The sequence below is a fragment of the Puma concolor genome, chromosome C2, assembly GCF_028749965.1.
Source record: "Puma concolor isolate L17-30 chromosome C2, mPumCon1.1.hap2, whole genome shotgun sequence".
In the NCBI taxonomy this organism is placed as follows: Eukaryota; Metazoa; Chordata; class Mammalia; order Carnivora; family Felidae; genus Puma; species Puma concolor.
This window is the reverse complement of record NC_141675.1, coordinates 27618501-27641451: the sequence shown is the minus strand read 5'-3', so window position 1 is coordinate 27641451 and position 22951 is coordinate 27618501. Positions and strand designations below refer to the sequence as shown.

The 22951-nt window shown below is 40.4% G+C and overlaps 1 protein-coding gene and 1 non-coding gene across 5 annotated transcripts in view; one reads left to right on the top strand and one right to left on the bottom strand.

Annotated features, from left to right (window-relative positions):
* The window catches only part of NEK11 (NIMA related kinase 11), a 284063-nt gene that overhangs the window by 6000 nt on the left and 255112 nt on the right, over positions 1–22951 (bottom strand). The window lies entirely within an intron of this gene.
* Positions 17182–17284, top strand: LOC112850569 (U6 spliceosomal RNA). Its single transcript, XR_003222684.1, has one exon. It is a non-coding gene; the product is annotated as a U6 spliceosomal RNA (small nuclear RNA).

Sequence of the window (22951 nt, the reverse complement as noted above, 5' to 3'; positions counted from 1 at the left end):
TCAGTTTAACTGCAAACTTTAAGCAGTTTTGTAGTTTTACCCCTGGTTAAGACACTATTTTAAATATTTTTATCTTCTCCGAATGAATTTGGAAGAAAAAAAAAAGACACAAGAGAGCCAGTGGCAGAGTGGAAGTAAAAAAAAAAAAAAAGTAATTTTGTAGGAATAATCATAAAAACCTATTTTAGCAGAAAGCATTAAGAGAACATAGATTACTCTTCAGGCATAGTTTAAGGAAAGCTTGAAAATGATTTTATAGAATATAAGAAATCCCTGAACATCAAATATGTATGAGTCACTGCAGGAACAGAACAGTGCAAATGTATTTCCCCATTAATACTGTGGTCTTAGTGATCATTCAGCACTAATTAGCAGTAGGAAACTTTATCAAGGATGGATTTTGTACCCCTCCTCTCCACATCTAGTATTTCAAACGGCTGTCTCTGAATCTGGTGGGCAAAGACAGAACAGATCTCTCTACAGAGGCAGACAGCTGCACTGTTGATGCTTGGGTGACATGTGGCACCCTTACCTCCAGAGGACATGTGACTTTCAGACCCCTTTTTGTAAATGGTGCTTGTCTTCTGCTCTGCCCTCCCTGGGCAGTAGAATCTTGAGCGCAACAGTTGGTTGGAGACCCTGGCAAAGCTAACCTTCCCTGTAAGGATTATTTTGTTTGTGACTTATGCACCCTCCATTGTTCATAACCACTGAACATGTAGATGGATAAATACTGACTAAAACCCAAAATCTGGCTTGTTTACAAGAGATACACCTAAAACAAAGGGCACTGAAAGTTGAGAGTAGATAAATACATTTAAAAAAAGATATGCCAGGCAAATAACCAAAAGAAATCTGGAGATAGCTATGTTAACATGAGACAAAATAGATTTTAAGAAACAAAGCATTATTAGGATAAAAAATGCCTCTAGATAATAAAATAGTTTAATTCACCAGGAAGAAAAAAATTCTAAACTAGTATGCATCTAATAAAGTAGAATCAAAATATATAAGTCACTACAGGGAGAAATAGTCAGAAATGTCCCCATAATATAGGTTTTCAATACACCTTGCTCAGTTACAGATGATAGGTAAAGCTTTAAAAAAATTAGTAGTGATACAGAAAACCTGAATATACTTAATAAGCTAAATGTAATAAACATATATTAGACCCTCTCCCTCCCTGACAATTAGAGAACCCTCATTCTTTCCGGGCTTTCATAACATTTACAAAATCTAACCATATTCTAGACAGCAATTCAAGCCTCAACATATTTCAAAGAATTGATTTTATACAAAATCTAGTTATCTGACCACAGTACAATTGATAGGAATATGTAACAAAGATATAGATTAAATAGTACTGTGTTTGTAAATTTTTTTATTCTAAATAAATTATGGGTCAATGAAAAAGTGAGGCATGCTATAAACAAACTCATTTTAAGTCAAAAGAAAAGTGATAGGTACTCTAGCATTATAATATTTCAGTGTAAATTTATTCTGACACTCAGAAAACATGCTGTAATATCTCTGCAATGATGCATCTGAGTATTTTAGAAATCATAAAATAGAAAATTCTATTTAAGGGGACTCTTGCTGTTACCTAAGATGTGAGAAGAGAGGGGAGTACTCCTTATGCAGTTCAAATTAAGGAAGAGACTGTAAGTTTGTTTTTTTCTACTGGAGGGAGGGAGGGAGAGACAGGGGGCAGGAACCACCCCTTCCATTAGGTGGGTATCTCAAATTAAAAACAAAACAAAACAAAACAAAACAAATGCATATTTTCAAATAAAAAGAACTACATGTTTTCATTCTTTCTCATCTATTTTTTCCTATGCTCCACATCTTTAATCAATTTTATAATTTTGTTCAAAGTCTTTTAAGTATTTAAGGGATCCTAAAGGTCATGCTAGTCCAGATGCTTCAATTACAGGCCAGTGCTCTTTGGGCTGGATCTCTGTCCTGCCCAGATGGATGGCAGACACAGGGGAGCTAGAGAAAGCTTCCCCAGGCTTCTGAAGGAGCTCCAGCTTCCTGGAGCCTACCTCCAACATGTGTTTGGCTGATTCCCCAGCTAAAAACTTCATTAAACTACAAGAGAGCACTTTCTCCCCTGCCTATTTTCTCCAAACTCAATCTCTCATCCTTCAAATTCCTTTACTGACTGACCTCCTCTCCTGTTTACTTATAATTTGCAAACAATATATTTTATCTCATCTATTTATTTACCCATCAATATTGACTGCTCTGTGTGCCTTCTAATGATCTATCTCTCTCAGGAGCTTGGAAGAAGATGCCCAACAAAAATATCCTCATTTTTTAAATTTATTTTTTTAAGTGTATCTATTTTTTAGTAACCTCTATACCCAACTTGGGGCTCAAATTCACCACCCCGAGATCAAGAGTCTCATGTTCTACCAACCACGCCAGCCAGGTATCCCTGTCCTCACATTTTAAGCATTATTTTAATTTTGCAACAATCTCACCCTTAGAGAAAAGTTACAAGTATGATACAAAGAACCCTTTTTTTCACTGAGCCTTTTGAGAATAAGTTGCTAACCTGATGCCCCTTCCCCTTTATACTTGGTGTGTATTTTCTACAAATAAAGACACTCTATTACATAACCACAGAATGGCCATTAGGATCAGGAAATTAACACTGATACATTACTGTCATCTAATCTTCTAATCCATTCAAGTTTTCCCAGTTGTCTAATAACGTCCCTTATAATAAAAGGATCCAGGTCAAAATAATCATGTGCTTTATTTAGTTATCATGTCTCTTTATTCTCCTTCAATGACTATTTTGTAGACTGTCCCTCATTTTTGTGTTGCCCTTGCTTCTGGGAGTTACAGACTCCCACCCTCTGGCTATCTCTCTTTTTATATATTAGCCTGAAAGATAGGAGTAGAACCTTCCATTATTTTGGGACATTATTAGAAAGCTCCAGCTACACCAGTTCAAGAAGTTTCGCTCTTCTCTTGGGTCCAAAAAAATGCCTTGGTAATAATAGTATCTTGTTATTTTCAGGTGCCTAGTTGCTAATTCATCCCTATGGCTTTGTTCCCTGTATTTGGTAAGAAATAAGGGATCCTCATAGGGAAAGGAAGTAACTTGTGAATTAAGTTTCCAGAGACTCAAGAAAGAATGCCCTGAACATTCTGCTCACTTTGTATCTACACTTGAACAACAGGTAGAAATCTTATAGTTGTCATGCCCAACTGAATTTCCAAGCTTCCTCCCAAAATATCCTAATGCTGCAGCCTTCCCCATTTCTGTTCATGTCAGCTCCTCCTGCCTTCCAACTACTCTGGCCAAAAACCTTTGAGTCATTCTGGTTCCTCACTTTCTCTCCTACTCCAGTAGTCCAGCATCTCTCATAACCAGACCAGTTAGTAAATCCTATCAGCTCCATTTTCAAAATGTATGCAGGACTCCCACACTTCTCACCATCTCCATCACATCTGCCCTGGTCCAAGCCACCACACTCTCTCACCTGATTGTTGCAATGGCAATGGCATCTCAGTTGATCTTCTGCTTCTACCCTTGCTCCCCTATAGTCTGTTGTCAATTCAGCAGCCAGAATGAGTCAGATCCCTTCACTCCTCTGCTCAAAACCCTTTCTTGGGCTCCCCATCTCACTCAGAGTGAAGTCAAGGTCCTTCCAGTGGTCTACAATATCCTGAACGATCTTCCCACCATGCTCTCCAAATTCATTTCCTCCCCACCTCACTCCATTCCCCCTTACTGGCCCCTTGCTCTTCCTTGAATACCTCAGGCACATCCCACCACAGGGCCTTTGCACCTGCTATTCCCTCTGACAAGAATATTCTTTCTCCAGATATCCATATCTCCCTCATTCATCTTCTCCAGGTCTGTGCCCTCATGTGATCTTTTCAGAGAGACTTACAGGACCACCCTTTTTAGAAATGTAACTTTTACCCCCATTCTGCACTGTCTATTATCTTTCCCTGTTTTTTTTTTTTTTTTTTTTTTAGCATTTGTTACTTTCTAGTACAATCTGTTCTTCCCTAATATTTTACCATCTGTCATCACCCCCATTACCGAATATAAAATCCATAGGGCACGGATTATTTTCATGTTTCTTGTTCACTGATCCCATTACCTAGAACAGTGCCTGGTATATAATAAGTACACAATAAACACATGTTGGATGAATGAATAGATGCTTTGAAAGCCAAGTAGAAAAGGAATATGGTGATATCATATATTTTTTACTTAAACTATATGCATCTCCAGGGTTTGTTCCAAGAATTAGCACATAATGAAATTGTAATCTAATTTTGCAAAGTATAAGATCACTTTTGTGATCTTTAGTTGTTGTTTTTCAAGATAAATCGCCAATCAAGTGTGCCTTTCAGTATTATTATACTTTCATCCCTATTTTAAATGGAATGGCTTTATGGGGCCTACAGAGCTTCATGCTTGACACACGGGGCCATCTGGAAAGCAACCGAAGTCTGCCCCCAGCTGCCAAAAGCCCCCCTCCCTGCTGCCCATGTGAGGCCTTGGAGAAGGAGAGCTCCAGAGGCCCTCAGCACCTGGGAGGGAAGGGGTGGCCAAATCAGCACTGTTTGACAGATGTCACTGTCTGCCATGTGAGTTAAATAAGGCAGAGAGCAGCAGCTGAGGGGATGTTAGCCTCCTGGTCCAAAGGACATTTCAGTGCAGCAGCAAAAAATGTTTAACACGTTCCCCCCTCCCAGAAAAACAGCAAGCAATTTCTCTTCAGGGAGAGAGAAGGAATGAGCTCCCACCAGTTCTGGTAGGTCATCAGGTTGAAAAGCTCCCTCATCCCCTATCTGTTTAGACAAGCTAACAGAAAAGTGTCTTCCCTTCCTTGGAGCTTACTTGCCTTGCGGATCGCTTCTCTACCCAGTAGAAGCTCCCTGATGATGGCTACATTTACAGTTTTATTTTCTGACTAACTAACCACTTGAGGAGGAAAAACTAAAAGCAAAGGGTTTTGTTTGTTTTCAGGTTGGCTCCCCAATGAGGCTTGAAGCCTTGGGGGCAGAGTCTTTCTTTCTTATTTTATTTTATTTTATTTTATTTTATTTTATTTTATTTTGTTAATTTCATTTTATTTTTAAATTTACACCCAAGTTAGTTAGCATATAGTGCAACAATGATTTCAGGAGTAGATTCCTTAGTGCCCTTTGCCCATTTACCCCATCTCCCTCCTACACCCCCTCCAGTAACCCTCTGTTTGTTCTCCATATTTAAGAGTCTCTTATGTTTTTTCCCCCTCCCTGTTTCTATATTATTTTTGTTTCCCTTCCCTTAAGAGTCTTCCTAAGTCACTCTCTCATCCAGTGTGGTCCTGGCACCAGGCTGCACCCAACTTGTTCGTTCAGCACATTTTTAATGAACACCTGGTACATGCCAAGTGCGGGAAATGCTGCCATCAGCTTGTGACCTCACAGAACTCGTATTTTAGTGGGAAGATGACAGATATTAAACAAGGAAACAAGGTTTTTATCAGTGCTGCAAATAAAATGAAAAGGAAATGGAAGACAGACTGGCTTGCCCAGAAGAGGGTTTGGACCCCTAGGAAGAGCGGGGGTAGAAACGATGGTTGGTGCCAGCCCCCTTTTGACCACCAGGCCCTGTCATGTGAACCAGCACCCTCCTCTTCTTGGTCGGCCCCCACTTCAGAGGAAACATTCGTGGGGATGTGGCGAGAGTACAGAGGCCCGCGCGTGTCCAAATGATGAAAAGTTATGAACAAAGCTAACAAACTGTTCAATAAAATATGACCTACTTCTTATCCAAATTAACTTTCTAAAGACCTGGAAGGCCAGGTCTGCATTCAGCATTCTCAAACTCCTCAGAGCTCTGCATCAGAATAGGGCAGAAGGGGTGATCCCGCCCCTGGCCCTTTGTCCCTGGATGTCGGCCTGTCCCCTTGTCTTCTAGTCTGGCTCTGTTTCTGGTTGTGAGCGGGTGATTTGCATACACATTTGATACCTCAACCCCTATGTCCAGGATTCACCCATGCTTTCTTCAGATAGCCCTCCTGTGATCTGCCTCATGGTTAGGGGAGCCTTAGGGGCAGCCCAGACCACCCATGGGAGGAGAGTAGAGGCCCTCTGAGGTAGAGGCCCACAGACTCTGCAAATGGGTTTGGGGCACTCTGGAGGAAAGAATTGTAGGGCCCCGGGGTAACTAGGGCTTGGTGTAGAAGAGGAGAAACAGGCTTTGAGTATGCAAGTCCCCTTGGCCCCATGGTCTCTTTGCTTTACGGGGAAGGATATGACTGGAGGATGACCATACTGGCACCCTCTATAGCACAGGCCCAGTATCCCCCTTTTGCCTGGGGCTAGGGTGGTACTGGAGGAGGGAGGCTACTCTTGCTAATGTAATTAAGAAAGACCTCTCTGAGGGGTGGGAGCAGGGTGGACATTAGAAGGGAGACCTGAATGGTAAGGACAAGTGACCCCTGCACGACTCCCAGGGTGTGGGAGAAGAGAATTTCCCAACTAAGGGAAGAGGAAATGCCCTGTCACCATAAGCCCTTTAAGGAAGAAAAGAAGGCAGTAGTGGTTCGGGCCTGATCTGGAGGAGGAGATGACAGGACGCGAAGGCAGATGGTTAGGCAGGGGCAGACCCTGGAGGAATCCGTAAGGAGTCCTCCATCTTGATGCAATGGGTGGCCATTGGGGGACTGACATGATCTGAGCCCTGCTATAGCCATAGCATGCTGGGGGCTGTGCAAAACAGATGAATACTAAGGAACCACTGTCAAGAGCAAATCAATAGAAGCACTGCACAAAGCGGTCCAGTGCCCTTTATGTAAGGGTCCTAGCGATTAATTCTTCCCCAAATTTCAGAAGGAAGAAAAACTCCACTCTCCTACTGAGCTGGTTTTTGTAGCTCGTCGGGGTTCTCCCCTTGTGCAGACCACCTGAAAGCACAGAGCTGAGCTGGTGCTTATTTCTAGAGTTGACTATTCATTTCTCAATCTGGCATCCAATCTCAATTTTATATCTCATTACCCATATGTTTTCTCATAGACTTTCCTCAGAACAGCATGAATTGTAAGTAAATGGCAATAGTAATTACATATACAAGTAATTGCGGCTCAAGAGACTGATATCTGACCAATAGTGCTTTTGGCAATTGTACACCGAAGTGTTTTGTTTGTCTGGTATATTGTAATTGCAGGGTGGGTAGCAGGAAGATTCCAGTGTGTGCTGCTGGCCTTGGCTACTAAAAAATTATAGCAAAGGCTCGCTATAGTCTTGCTGAGACTTGCTGAGCAAGTTTGCTGAGACTGTTTCCAATCTCTACAAACAGATTTGTGCTATATCTTTTCATGATCCTCCTAACTTTATTATAAGGATGTATAAAATGTTTGTACTTTAGACAAAAAGTATAAAGCATAATACAATGAACACTCACATATTTAACTCCCAGTGTAAGGAACCAAGCAATAACGAATACAGCTGAAGCTCCCTGAATTCCCTGCCCAAATCATAAACCCCTTCCAGTCCCCAGAGGTCACCACTATTTTGAATTTGGTGTTTTATCATCACCGAGCATTTAAAAACTACTTTTACTATATAAGTGTGGCTCTTTGGAAATAAGTAGAACTGCTTTGTGTGGTTTTACATTTTGCGTGGTATTAGACTTATCCTTGCCCCCTTTTGCTTAAAATTGTTGACATTTATCCCCTTCACTTCTGTAGTTCATTGATTTTCACTGTGTGCCGTTCCATGACTATTTCTATATTCGTTCACCTGCTGAAGTATATTTCGGGTTGTTTCTGTTTCTCCCCCACCCCCTGCCCACCTTTACTAATAAGGCTGCTACAAACATTCTTGCACGCATCTCCTTGGATTCATTATATCTTAAATTACAAAACATAAACACACCTGGGAAACTCAGCTCTTCAGACACAGTTCTGACCTGACATCATTATTGTCAGATTGGTTTCCCATCACTCATATTTGGTCATCAAGATAACCATTTATAATAGCATCAAGATGGATGTTTATAATAAGAAGATATAATCCAGAGAGGGATAGGATGATTTAAAAATTAGAACTTGGAACTTTTGAAAAGCCCTGTAAGTTACCAAGGAGTTCATCTAGTCAAACACTTTCATTGTATAGACAAAGGCAGTGATTCCAGAATGGGACTAAGGACTGTGGGTCCTATCCTGGGCCCCCAGTGTGACGGCCATACATATGAAATATAGAAAAAGTAAATTCCCTTGCTTTTCCTTCTATTCACTAAGCCCCCCTCAACCATGCACCATGAAATGTTGACTGCTCAACAAAGTCCTTCCTAGCTGAATTATAACTGTGTTTCCCTTGATCAATTCAAACCACATTTTTTATTTTTCAAAAGTCATTTTTACCACAGCTTTGCTGAAGTAGAAGCAAAAGACCTGAAACTAACATAAATTTCCTATTCAAACACAATAAGAATAATTGGATTTGCAAAGGAAAATAAAAAGAAATCACAAAGGAAAAGAAACTAGAACATTAATATGTTTGGAAGAATTTGTTGGGGACAGGATGTGGGAAACTATGAGTTTCCTGGGAGAAGAGTGAATTTCAAAAGCTGCCTGTCATTTGGTGAGATTCTCCAAGGGCTCCCTCCTTGACCAAACTTTAGTCAGTCCCTACCCTTGATACCTAACCTAGTTCCTATTAGTAACTCTCCATCCACTGACCCCACTAATACTGTCCGTTGACCATAAATCCCCTGCTTGTGTGTTGCGCGGGGCTGAGTTCAATCTCTCTCTCCCCTATTGCAACAGTCTTAAAAAATCTTCCTCGCCTGTTTAATTCTGTTAGGTGCAGTTTTTCTTGGACAGATTTACTTCTCAATGCAGAGAGGATCCAGACTGTCACTGGGTCCCACATTACAAGCTGTCCATGTTTGCAATAACCTGAGACAGTCTCAGTGTGTGCCTGGCACGGGAGTATAATCACCAGTGGTACCCATTCCACTGTCAAAAGTGCCCCAGTTTGGACAATAAATCATAGAATTACCCACACATGGTGTGAAATTTACTGGCTAAATTGTCATCGGGACTCTCAGTGCCAAGAGGACCTGCTGGACTTTTAAAATGGTGCTACAGCAATTCAAAGAACAAAAGAGAGCAGACTCCTTAAATGAGAACACTCCTTTCCAGTCCTGACCCCTGAGGCATAGTTACATTAGAATTGTATCATTTTATGTTTAAATTAAAACATTTCTCCATAAACAAAAAATGATGATTTTCATCACTTTGTCTCTCAAACATGTTCATACATTGCCTTTATTATACCTCTCCTTCGATGACTATGGAGGGGTTTATCACAGCACGCTTACCAGGAATGTGACATGCATTCCAGAGCAATGGGGAGAGAGGGAGGGAGGAGACAGAGAGACACCAGGAAGGCCAATGTGGTGCCAGCCTTAGGAAAAACAACTGAGAATGGGGAATCAATACCTCATTCTCCCATGAATTGCATTAAAAGGCTGAAATGAGTTTGCAAAACAATAATCGAAGCTGACAGCTGCTCTCGACAGGTTGGGACAAATGAAAATTGAGCTGGGCTTTCACATGCTGTGGGGAGCGGGCAGGACAGGCAGAAACCTCCTAATGCCTTTCACTTGGAAACACTGGGTTTCCTAATTGTCTCCTGTCCTGAAGCCAAAGGAGAAGATCCCTCATTAAGGTGACGTTTGCCGAGTGGTTTTGAGAAATGGACGTTTTAGCTCCTTTCACTTGTTTGAAAGTATCTGCAAGAGGCCCATATCGTGCAGGGCTTCCAGGAGTCCAGTGGGACAGGAGAGGTCAAACTCCATCAGCAGGATCTCAGGTAGGGGCCTTCAGGCACAGGCCGGGGTGGGGGTGGCAGGGGGAAGGGCTGGATCAGATAATCTCCAAATTTCATCCTATTGGGAAAGTCTATGATTCTGCCTCCATGGACTCTCGGCATGGGTTTGTTAACCCCGTTTTATAGGTAGGAAGATTTGAATGAGGAAAGAGCAAGGACACTGAAGGGGAGCTGAGCCTCCTGACTCAGCTGAGCTCAGTATGAGACCTGAAAGATGAGACTGTTGATTTAAAAAAAGGAGACTGTTGATTTAAAAAAAAAAAAAAAAAAAAAAAAAAAAGGAGTTGGGGCACCTGGGTGGCTCAGTCGGTAAAGTGTCCAACTTTGGCTCAGGTCATGATCTCATGGTTTGTGGGTTCGTGCCCTGTGTCGGGCTCTGTGCTGATAGCTCAGAGCCTGGAGCCTTGCTTCGGATTCCGTGTCCCTCTCTTGCTCTGCCCCTCCCCTGCTCATGTTCCATCTCTCTCTCAAGAATAAATAAAACGTTAAAATTAAAAAAAAATTTTTTTTTTAAAAATTTAAAAAAATTTAAAAATTCAAAAATTTAAAAAAAAAAAGGAGCAAAGGCCATCAGGAGGTTGCTTTACTGAAACCTCACCATTCAAAACGGGGTCCTGCCTGCAGCATCACATCTCTGAACTGCTGGTTAGAAATGCAGAATCTTAGATCCCACCCCAGACCTGCTCAATCAGAATCCGCATTTAACAAGATCACAGTGGATCCAAAACCTTTGAGATGCAGCAAAAGTGGTTCTAAGAGGGAAGTTTATAGCAATACAGGTCTATCTCAAGAAGCAAGAAAAATCTCAAATAAACAACCTAACCTTACACCTAAAGGAGCTAGAAAAAGAAGAACAAACAAAACCCCAAAAAACAGCAGAAGGAAAGGAATAATAAAGATTAGAGCAGAAATACATGATACGACACTAAAAAGACAATAGAACAGATCAATGAAGACAGGAGCTGCTTCTTTGAAAAGATCAACAAAATTGATAAATCTCTAGCTAGAGTCAATAACAACAACAACAACAACAACAAAACAAAAAAAGAGAGAACTCAAATAAACAAAATCACTAATGAAAGAGGACAAAGAAAACTGACACCACAGAAATACAAATAATTGTAAGAGAATATTATGAAAAATTATATGCCAACAAACTGGATAACCTAGAAGAAATGGATAAATTCCTTGAAATATATAACCTCCTTAAACTGAAGCAGGAAGAAATACAAAGTTTGAACAGACCAATTACCAGCAACGAAATTGAATCAGTAATAACAAAGACCCCAAACAAACTGAAGTCCAGGACCAGACAGCTTTAGGTGAGTTCTACTAAACATTTAAACAAGAGTTACTACCTGTTCTCAAATTCTTTCAAAATATAGAAGAGGATGGAAAACTTCCAAAATCATTTTATGAGGTCAGCATTACCCTGATACCAAAATCAGATAAAGACACCACACAAAAGAGAGAACTATAGGCCAATATATCTGATAAAAATAGTTGCAAAATACTAGCAAAATGAATGCAACAATACATTTTAAAAAATCATTCACCATGATCAAGTGGGATTTATTCCTGGGATACAAGGGTGGTTTAATATTTGCAAATGAATCAACATGATATATCATATCAATAAGAGAAAGGATAAAAACCAAGCATTTGACAAAGTACAACATCCATTCATGATAAAAACTCTCAACAAAGTAGGGTTGTAGGGGACATACCTCAACATAATAAAGACCATATACGAAAACCCCACAGCAAACATCATACTCAGTGAGGAAAAATGGAGACCTTTTCCCCTAAGGTCAGGAATAAGACAAGGATGTCCACTTTCACTACTTTTATTCAACATGGTGTTAGAAGTTCATGAGATCAAGTCCCACAGAGCCTGTTTGAGATTCTCTCTATCCCTGTCTAAACAAACAAACAAACAAACAAACAAACTTAAAAACAAACAGGGGCACCTGGGTTGGTTAAGCATCTGACTTCAGGTCAGGTCATGATCTTGCAGTTTGTGAGTTTGAGCCCGCTTTGGGCTCTGTGCTGATAGCTCAGAGCCTGGAGCCTGCTTTGGATTCTTTGCCTCCCTTTCTCTCTGCCCCTCCCCTGCTCATGCTCTGTCTCTCTCTCTCAAGGATAAATAAACATTAAGAAAATTAAAAAAATAAAAATAAAAGGCAAGGTACTGAACGGAAGAAGAAATTTGCAAATGACATATCCAATAAAAGGGTTAGTATCCAAAATATATAAAGAAGTTATACAACTCAACACCCAAAAACAAATTATCCAATTAAAAAATGGGCAGAAAACACGAACAGACATTTCTCTAGAGAAGACGTACAGATGACGGACAGACACATGAAAAGATGCTCAACATCACTCATCATCAGGGAAATGCAAATCAAAGCTACAATAAGCTATCACCTCACACCTGTCAAAATGGCTACAATAAAAAAAAAAAAAAACACAAGAAACAAGTGTTGTCAAGGATTTGGAGAAAAAGGAACCCTGTGCATTGTTGGTGGGAATGCAAATTGGTGCAGCCACTGTGGAAAACAGTATGGAGGTTCTTCAAAAAATTGAAAATAGAACTACCCTATGATCCAGTAATTGCACTACTGGGTATTTACCCCCAAAATACAAAAACGCTAATTCAAAGGGATACATGCATCCCTAAGTTTATTGCAGCATTATTTAAATAGCCAAAGTAATGGAACAGCTCAAGTATCCATCGATGGATGGATAAAGATGTGGTATGTAAATATATGTACATATATATCCATATTTATCCATAATTATATATATTATATATATAATGAAATATTATTCAGTCAGAAAAAAGAATGAAGTCTTGCTGTTTGCAACAACATGGATGGATCTAGAAAGTATAATGCTAAGCAAAATAAGCCAGTCAGAGAAAGACAAATACCATATGATTTCACTCATATGTGGAATATAAGAAACAAAATAAAGGAGCAAAGGAAAAAAGAGAAAAAGAGAGGGAGACAAACCAAGAAACAGATTTTTTTTTTAAGTTTTTATTTAGCTAATCTCTACACCCAACATAGGGCTTGAAGTCAGGACCCTGAGATCAAGAGTCACATGCTCATCTGACTGAGCCAGCCAGGTGCCCCAAGAAACAGACTCTTAACTATAGAGAACAAACTGATGGTTACCAGAGGGGAGGAGGGCAGGGGGATGGGTGAAATAGGTGAGGGGGACTAAAGAGTATACTTATCATGGTGACAGAAAAAAAAAAAAAGAAAAAAAAGAAAAGAAAAAGAAAAAGAGAAAAGATCACAGTTCCTTCACATATTCATTCACACTAGCCGGTCAAGAATTTCTAGGAAACGGTTTATACTCTTAATAAAGAACAAAAGTTTTTGAACCAAAAAGGAAAAAAAAAAAACAACAAAAACAAGAAAGCACCCTTCCCACCATAAAACAAAACCCCAAGTCATTTGTAGGCACTTGAGAGTTTGAGAAGCAATGACTGGAACTCTGGATCACACTTTGAATAGCAAGACTCCAAAAAACATTTAAAGCTACGAATTCTCTTTTGACAGAGTTCTGAGGCTTTTATGCAATCAGGCCAGTTTACCAAGCTCTGAGACGTCATTTCGCATACCAGCACCCTCTGCAGAATTACTAAATTTGCTTTTTTACAACATGAGTTTAAATCTGATAAGAGTCATAGGAAAGGGACCTCCATCAGTTTCAGACTAAAGCACTCTCTTTCTCTCTCTCCCCTCTTCCCTTTCCTTCTCCCTGGAGACCTGGTGCACAGATTTGGGTTGGTAATAATCTTGTATTCATAACACCTTCTCAGCATCATGTTTGTTTCAAGAGGAAGACTCCAGCCTTGCTCAGGTTGAAGATTATGAATTACAGTTTGTTTGGTAGTTTGCTGGGTTTGCTAGAAATCTCTTTTTTGACTAAGCAGGAAATCGTTTTTTCCTTCATTTCAGGAAATATTGTATTCTAATTTTATCTTACTGATGATCTGACTGGGAAGTGACAACCAAGCATAAGCCCATGTTAATAATTTTGTCTTCTTTTCTTTGTTTCTGCAAAAACCACTTGGTGTGAAATAAAGTTTCAATTAGGTCTAATATATGGGTTGTCTTGGGATACACTTGGGAAGACACAGGAAGAATTAAATTGCAGGTTTTAGTTGAACCATATGAAATTGCCACTTTCACAGGTTAAAGAGCAGCGAAACATTGGCAGCTTCTTTTAATCAACCTAATTATAATGTTTCAATTTAGAATTGCTTGACCTAGGGAATATCAAGAGAGTAGCAAGTGCTATTTGTGGAGGCTGGGCTGTTCTATTTCCTTGGAGATTTTTTTTTTTTTTTTTTTTTTTTTTTTTTTTTTTTTTTTTTTTTGGAGGTTAGGACAAATGCTCTGAAGGCTAGATAACCATTTTCCTATTCTGAGCAGCCAGGGAGAAATGGTGTTAGAAGGTCAGGTTTGGTTATAGATTCAGGATGAAAGTATGTATCCTTGAAGAAGGCTTATCACCCGCTGAATCTGTGAAATATATAAATGGTGCCAAACCTTGACAAGACAAACTAGGGTGAATTTCTTTTCTACTTCCTTGTTATAGTCAAATGCAGGTAATGGTTTAACTCTGATCACAGCAAGAAGAGCTTTTCCCTATCACAAACTAACACCACTCTTTAGTCAGAATGTGGGAGTGAAAGAGTCAAAGGGAAGTGTAAGAATCTAGTCCCTTTCTTATTCTTATCACAATTATACTGTAGGCATGCTGTGGTCCATGGTACTCTAAGACTATTCTATGATAGTTCCATGGTACTCTAAGACTATTCTATCATATTCTATGATTCTATTCTATGAATCCCATCAGAGTGTAATGAAGTATTTAAGCATGCTGGCCCAGGATCACGCTTTAAGTAGCAAAGGTAGGAATCATGTATTATTTGTAATGGTGTGCATAGTGCTTTTAAGAGATCTTGGCACACAGAAGGCATTAACAACTGTTTTATCCCAAGTTTTAAAATTTGTTGAGGGGCTCCTGGGTGGCTCAGTCAGTTAAGTGTCTGGCTTCAGGTCAGGTCATGATCTTGAGGTTCATGAGTTCGAGTCCTGCATCGGGCACTGTGCTGCTGGCTCAGGGCCTGGAGCCTGCTTCAGATTCCGTGTCTCCCTCTTTCTGTCCCTCCCCTGTTCACACTCTGTCTCTCTCTCTCTCTCTCAAAATAAATAAACATTAAAGAAATTAAAATAAAAATTTGTTGAATAATGGGGTGCCTGGGTGGCTCAGGCATTCCTTTAAGCATCTGACTTCGGCTCAGGTCATGATCTCATGTTCCTGGGTTTGAGCCCCGCATTGGGCTAGGTGCTGACAGCTCAGAGCCTGAAGCCTGCTTCGGATTCTGTTTCTCTCTCTCTCTCTCCCTCTCTCTCTCTCTCTCAAAAATAAATAAACATAAAAAAAAAGAAATCTGTTAAAATTTGTTGAATAAATGGTGACTTTTAATAACCAATCACATTACCAAGAATTGAAGATATTACATTAAAAATCTTTGTGGATCATAAAAACCAATTTGGCAATAAATATCAGGAGTCACATTCTATGAACCAGTAATTATAATAAAAGATCATATCCTATAAACCAGTAATTGCAAGACACTTATCTTAGGAAAGTTAAATTGTTTGAAATGTTTGAAAACACCATTAGGTAAAAAAATATTTACCTTATATACATGAGTTGAAAAAAACTGAAAGCCTAAAACCCAAGAATAAACTATTATAGATAAAGTAACGATATTTTTAGGTTATTTAATATTTAATAACCTTGGGAAATACTCGAGAAAGGTGAGGGTGAAAAACCTTGACACCAATATCTTATCCTTCTTGTTACCTAGCACTATATCACAAAAATGTCCCAAATTACTTAAAATTCTGCCAAAATAGTATTTTTAATGGCTGTAGAATATTCCATTGGATTTAAATAAAGTTATTAACTGTTTCATGAATACACATACACACACATGCACTAAAAAATAACATGCAGATGGGATCATAGCATCCCTATTGTTCTGTACATTTTCTCAGTTGATAATATAGAGAGCTCATCACATAAGCACACACAGATCTTCATTAATTCTTTTCATCATCAATGCCAGGATAGTATTCTGCTGCAGAGATACATGTTGATTTTTCAAAACAGCTCTTATTGATTCCTTTAGGCTATTTATAGCTTCTTTGCTATTAAAACAACCCTTCAACAGATACATACATTTTTGTGCATGTATGCAAGTATTTCTGTAGGATAAATTCTGAAATTGCCAGATCAAAGAGAATGCCCATTTAAAAAATTTGAATAGACATTGCCAAATTGCCTCCCAATTACCGCACCAATTAACATTCACTTCAACAGTGTATGAAAGTAACTGCTTCATTTTAAAGTGGAAACAGTGAGGAATGCCTGGGTGGCTCAGTTGGTTAAGCATCTGGCTTTTGATTTTGGCTCAGGTCATGATGTCATGGTTTGTGAGTTTGAGCCCTGTGTCAGGCTCTATGCTGACAGTGCAGAGCCTGCTTGGGATTCTCTCTCTCCCCCTCTTTACCCCTTCCCCATTCCCTCTCTCTCTCTCTCAAAATAAATAAACTTAAAAAAAATAAAGTGGGAACACTGGATGGGATACAGAGTTGATGTCTGAACAACATGGGTTTGAACGGTTTGTGTGGTCCACTTACATGCGGATATTTTACAGTATAGTACTGCAAATGTATTTTCTCTTCCTTATGATTTTTCTTAATGACATTTTCTTTTCTCTAGCCTCCTTTATTGTAAAATACAGTATATAACACTTACAGCATACAAAATATGTATTAATCGACTGCTGATGTTATTGGTAAGGCTTCCCTTGACTGTAGGCTCTTAGTTAACTCTTGGGGAGTCAACATCATATGCAGATTTTCAATTGTGTGGGGGGTTGGCGCCCCAACTCCTGCATTGCTTAAAGACCAACTGTATTTATGTGTATATGTGTATGTGTTTGAAATAGATCTCGTGAACCCCAACCATACTATGGCATGATTGTAAATGAGGTCCCCTTTCTCCTTCCCTACATCCCTTTCCACTTTTTCTTCCTTCCTACCTTCCTTTTTTCATTTTTTTCCTTCTCTTTCCTCCCTCCCTTTCTGCCTTCCATCTTTATTATTTTATCTAATGGGAAAAGAGACAGAGGGAAAGTCAGGGTAAGGTGAAGGCCAGTGAAGAATTTATGTGGCATTTAGGGAATGGGAAGAAAGCAGGAAATGGGCTTCAGATGGAAGCAAAGTGTTTATTTTGGCAGCATATGGACGAAGATTGGAATGACACAGAGATTAGCAGGGCTTCTGCATAAGATGGCACACAGATTAGTGACTCGTTTTATATTTTTATGGTAACTGTGAGAGGTGATGGACGTATAAATGAAGGCTGTCGTGGCAATCACGCCACAAAACATACATATAGCAAACCATCGCGTTGTACACCTTAAGCTTACGTAACGTTACGTAAATATATCTCAATAAAGATGGAAAAAACTCAGAAGCGGAATGTTGTGGGAAATACCTGGAAATGTGTGGTGTGGGGCAAGTCAGACATACTGGGGAGGAGTTTGGATGTGCATTGCTAATCTTCATGAGCACAGGATTCACGTGAGGAGCTTGTTCGGATTCAATGAGTCCGGATGGGGCCTGACAACCTGCATTTCTAATGGGCCTCTGGGCAACTCTGCTGGTCTGGGACCACACTGTGAGGAACAGAACTTAGTTGACAAAGCCAGCTTCCAGAAACAACAGGCAGAAGCATTAGTAAGCAGTGAGAAGGGCTGTGAGCATTACCATTTGGAGCCAAGAATGCCTTCTGCAAATGTTACATACAAGGTGATAAAAGTCGTGAGCTGGCTCCTTCCGTTACTACTGTGTCACCCACCCAATTCAGCTTGGCCCACACCAGCACTGGAACCAGACGCTTGACTCAAACCCATGCTTATTTCTTCTACTCTTGCAGGAATCCTGATCCGGAGATCAGATTGTATTTGATTTGCTTCATCTCCAAAACTTAGTAATGATGTCGGTCACACAGAGTCCGCCGTTTCCTTCATTCACATAGCGCCTGGTGCTGCTGGCACTGTGCAAGGTTTAAGTGGCAAGTGCCCACCTTAAGTTCAGTCCTGAAGGTGCCCACACCCTGCAGCTGGCAGGATTGAAGCCACACCTTGTTGCTTTCCATGCTGGGTGAGGACAAAATGGGAACTATTGCCCAAAGGCCCTGTGTTAAAGTCCTTTGGAATTAAACCATTTTAAGGCTCCTCTACAACTTTCCAATGTTCCACAGAAATGTTTTCTGAAGCGTTATGTTGCGGCAAAGCTAGGATTATTGATGTATGTTTGGGAACTGGGACGTTTTTATATCTAATTCTTCCTGTGGGATGATTTCTTTGCCATCAGTCCTTGTAAATCAAGGCAAGTACAAATGCTAGCTTTAAAAATTCACAAGCTGAGGTTGACAGAAACATTTTTCACCTCTCTGATCCAAGCCAGGCAGTGTTTGATGCTGGCACACCTAGATTTTCCCTCTCTTAGTTTCTGCCTAAGGAAAGCGAGACATGAAGTTACTGGTACACACACACAGGCACACACACGTGCGTGCTCGCACACAAAAGCTCAGGCTTGTAGCCTTAGGGAAACTAGTAAATGAATAGTCTCCTTTTCAAAACATAATAAAAAAGACAAGACTCAGTGCAGGTCTTAAGAACTTTGTCACCTGTTGAGGCTGTTGTTTGCATTTAGGAAACAGGTTCAACGTGAGTAAAAGTGTGTGTTTCTCTCAATCCTGGAGGGACAAGCAAGGTTAGCTTTATGAGTGATAGGTACAGACTAAGGATACATGAGAAAGGCTTCTAATATGCTTGTATTCACTTTAAGTTTTGCTCTAATAAGGGATCATTAAAAATATGATTAGCAATTAGGTTGTTTTTATGCTTGAATCACGCTTTCATTTGCATTAAAAAGTTCTATTTGAGTAGAAAAGTCAGAGAGGCATAATGTTTCTTCTCTTTTTCAAGAAATCAAGCTGTTTAAACTGTATAACAACCGCAAAACTACATCTACCTGGTGAACAAAAGAAAAACCAACAGCGGAGAGTTATCTTTACATATCACATAGACAACCATAAAAATGTTTTGTGTTAATGACTTAAAAGAAATAGAAACATGGAAGTTGAGAGAGCCTGTCCCAGGACCAGTTAATGTCAAGGCTCTGTCGCACCAAAGATGTTGAAGGAATTGCTGAAGTTTCGTGGCAAAGCAAGGAGCACATGAACACAGTCTGTTTCAAGAATGCCTCTGAGGCGTGATGGGCTGGCAAGTGGTGCCAGTTTATTAACCTATTGCCTTGGCTCCACCCACTCTTCTGGACTCATTCTTCTGATGTTGGGCCCCAGACTCTGTGGACCTTTTTGTCTTGCCCACTGCCCCTTATTAGGCTCCATTAATAGAAGGTTCTGGAGGAAAATGGGAAAGCTGGAGCAGAAAAAAGGGATTTGACCTCCAGTTCTATCAGATGCCCTGGTGACAGCACATCTTCTGTCTTCCGGCCAGCAGCAGCTCACTTCAGTGTACGGTGTCTCTATTCCTTGCGGACCCAGCCTCACTGGTTCCATTCAGAGACACCAGCACCAGCGGCTGGCACCCTGTCCTCCAAAATCTGGGTACCATTCCATGGAACCTCTCCTCAAGTTCAGAGACACCAACATAGCCCAGCAATGGCTCCTCCTCAGGGGTCTGCACCCTGGTCCGTGGGCCCCTCCTCTGAGCCTCTGAGTCTTCATGGTCCCAGCCTCTTCCTTTTATTCTCCAGGTCTACGTGGTAGCTGCTCCCCACATTTGCTGCTCCATGATATACCAGCATCTTTTTGTCTTTTTTTTTTTATTTTTTTTTCAATGTTTATTTATTTTTGGGACAGAGAGAGACAGAGTATGAATGGGGGAGGGGCAGAGAGAGAGGGAGACACAGAATCAGAAACAGGCTCCAGGCTCTGAGCCATCAGCCCAGAGCCTGACGCGGGGCTCGAACTCACGGACCGCGAGATCGTGACCTGGCTGAAGTCGGACGCTCAACCGACTGCGCCACCCAGGCGCCCCCTTTTTGTCTTTTTAATTGCCCTAATACTTGGATAACAATGCTATATTAAATTCTCTCCATTAAAGTAATTGGTGTGGTTTCTTTCTCTTAATAGGGCCCCAACTGATAGACAAGCTGAGAAAGGCTGGGCAGGATTCTTTTCCAAGACACAACATTCTCTAAGCACGAAAGATTTTCCTGTAAGATTTGTTGTGCAATTTTGTTATTGAATCAGGTATGGGTCAAACTACCTGATCCTTATTTGGAACATCAGAGCACAAGAAAAATCCAGTATCTTGTAAATGGTTCCGTGAGCTTCCACCTCCATCTATTGTTGTTTATGCTCTAAAAGGATAGATAGGATGTAGAGTGACCTGAGATGGTGGTTATGGTATTCTCTAACTTAACTTCCTTAATGGAACACACACACACATACACACACACACACACACACACACAGTTTCTTCTATGGAGAAGATGGAAGAAAGCAATGAGAGGTTTCTGGAGATGAATCTGGAGATTCACAACCAGAACTCCAGGTATGGTTAGATGAAGAGAATTCTATGTCATTGAAAAAATAAATGCCAGCTTTGTTGGATTGGCAGCTGACACTAAGTTCTCTATAGAATGGACTAAAAAGTAAATGTATCCTGATTTGAAAACCTTTCAGATGAGTGGGAAAAACTGTCATTTCATTTATTTTTAGTAAAAGCACAATGTTGAAATGCTACTTGATTCAGATGACAACGTGGGAGACAGGACTGCACCCAGAACTTTGCACTACAGTCATTGTAGGAGGAAACACCTGGTTGTACAAGTCCTGGTCACACACATTCCTGAGATCCTTTAGTTTGTGCTGGTTTAAAACAGCAAGATTGCATATGGCAACAGTGACAGGAAACATTTCAGATTTCTTGCTTTGTCTATAACAAAGTGAGGACTGTAAATACTTCCTTTGTCTTGTCTCTTGTCTACAGATGATAAAACTAATCTCAAAGACCTAATGCAACTAGCTCAAGGGCATATACTTGTTTAGTGGCACAAAGTCAGAATTTGTATCTGGGTCTCCCTGACTCCAAGAACCGAGCTTCTAATATCTCAAGGCAATGACACATCCTCAACCAACTCTTCCTCCTCATTTTGGCTTTAGGTACTTTCCTTTGGGTGATTACAACTTTATGGACAAAACTCATAAGTTCTTGGGTGACCATAGTCTGGTTACTTTCTGAGCTTCTCTTACCTACCTGATATTTATGATAGTTTCTAATATTTTCCTAAGATAAGTTAAGCCAATCGGTTCTTTAATAAAAAAAGTTTAAAATATCTCTAGTCTTTGTGGTCTTATATTGAATTAGCCAGTATAGCTCTCTAACACACCAGCCAGTGGTTTACAACTTTTGCTAAATCCTCACCTTCTCCAGGATGTTTACCACTAGACTTTACTGATTTGCGCACACCAAATGTTTTCAAGAACTATACCCTTCAAAGATTGTCCCTCCAAGTGGCAAATCTACTGCCTTAGCTTGTTAATACTTCTGCTCTTGCATAATCATCCATTTTCCTAAACATTATTCACTCATCAATATTCAGCCAACACCATGGAGTACAACGGCGTGTTTCTGTATGCTTTACTGCATTTAATTCAAGGTTCATAATAAACAAATGACAGTAGGCAACATTATCTTTCCCGTTCTCTGGAGCAGAAGGAGGCTCAGAAAGCTCAGGCAGTTTGTGAGAGAGCTACAGAGCTGGTGAGTCACAGAGGAGATTTGAGAGTCCCAGGCTTCCAAACCCAAAGGACTGATACAGTTGTGGACACACGTAAACGAAGGATGAATGATCCCAGGAACCACACTGATCCACTGTGGAGCCCATGGGAGGGAAGAAATAACAGGGCCAGTGGATATCTCTTGCTCCCTAACCAGGGCTGAAGAGGTGGGTGGTGCTCATGCTGAGGGGCTAGAAGCAAATGCTGGCTGCACAATGGCAGGGCAACAGCAGCTCCAAAGCTCATTTCAGAGCAGAGTTTGGATGACGCAAATAGCTTGAGATGCCCCAGTGTGTCATTATGTAATTCCTGTCTGTCCCTGTAGTCGTCATTTTTCCGTATAGATACACACTGCACTTTCTTCTATTGATTTTCAGAAACAGCCAAGAAACACATCCCACTGTGGCTGACACTCAGAAGGTATGAATGCCAGGGCTTCTGCCATTGCTTTTCACCTCTAAGTTTGAAAGTATCTTGGTCATGTAAGAAGGAAATTTCTTTAAATTAGAAACAAACAACAACAAAAAACCTCTGAGATGCAAGAGATTTAAGAAATAAAATGAAATCTCTAGAAGGTAACAGTGAAATCATTCATCGGTGATGCTGTCTACAAAATCTCTCCCCACCTAGACCTGAGAATTCACCTTGAAGGCCCCACTGTCTTCTCGAAACACTTCATGTCAGGCCTCACATGAAAACTGAATCTCACTGCAGCCCTACACACCATCCAGAGAAAATCAACCTATGCATATCTGAAAATTGCCCCTATAGCCCATTTACCTTAAGCCCACTCACGATCCACCCAGGGGGTTATCAGAGATTTATGAGCAATCTTTTGCAGATTTAAGGATGCAGTTAAGGAAGGAACTCATTTTTGTAATGTCCTCATATTTCATTCATTCATCCACTCATTCATCCACTAGTTGTTTATTGAACACCTGATCTTTGTGCTGAGAAATCAGCAATGAATCAAAGAGTCCTGTCAAATCATCTCAGTATCTTTTTTCTTTTTTAAAAAATAATTTTTTAATGTTTATTTTTGAGAGAGAGAGAGACAGAGCATGAGTGGGGGAGGGGCAGAGAGAGAGAGGGAGACACAGAATGTGAAGCAGGCTCCAGGCTTTGAGCTGTCAGCACAGAGCCCAACATGGGGCTTGAACTCAAAAACCAT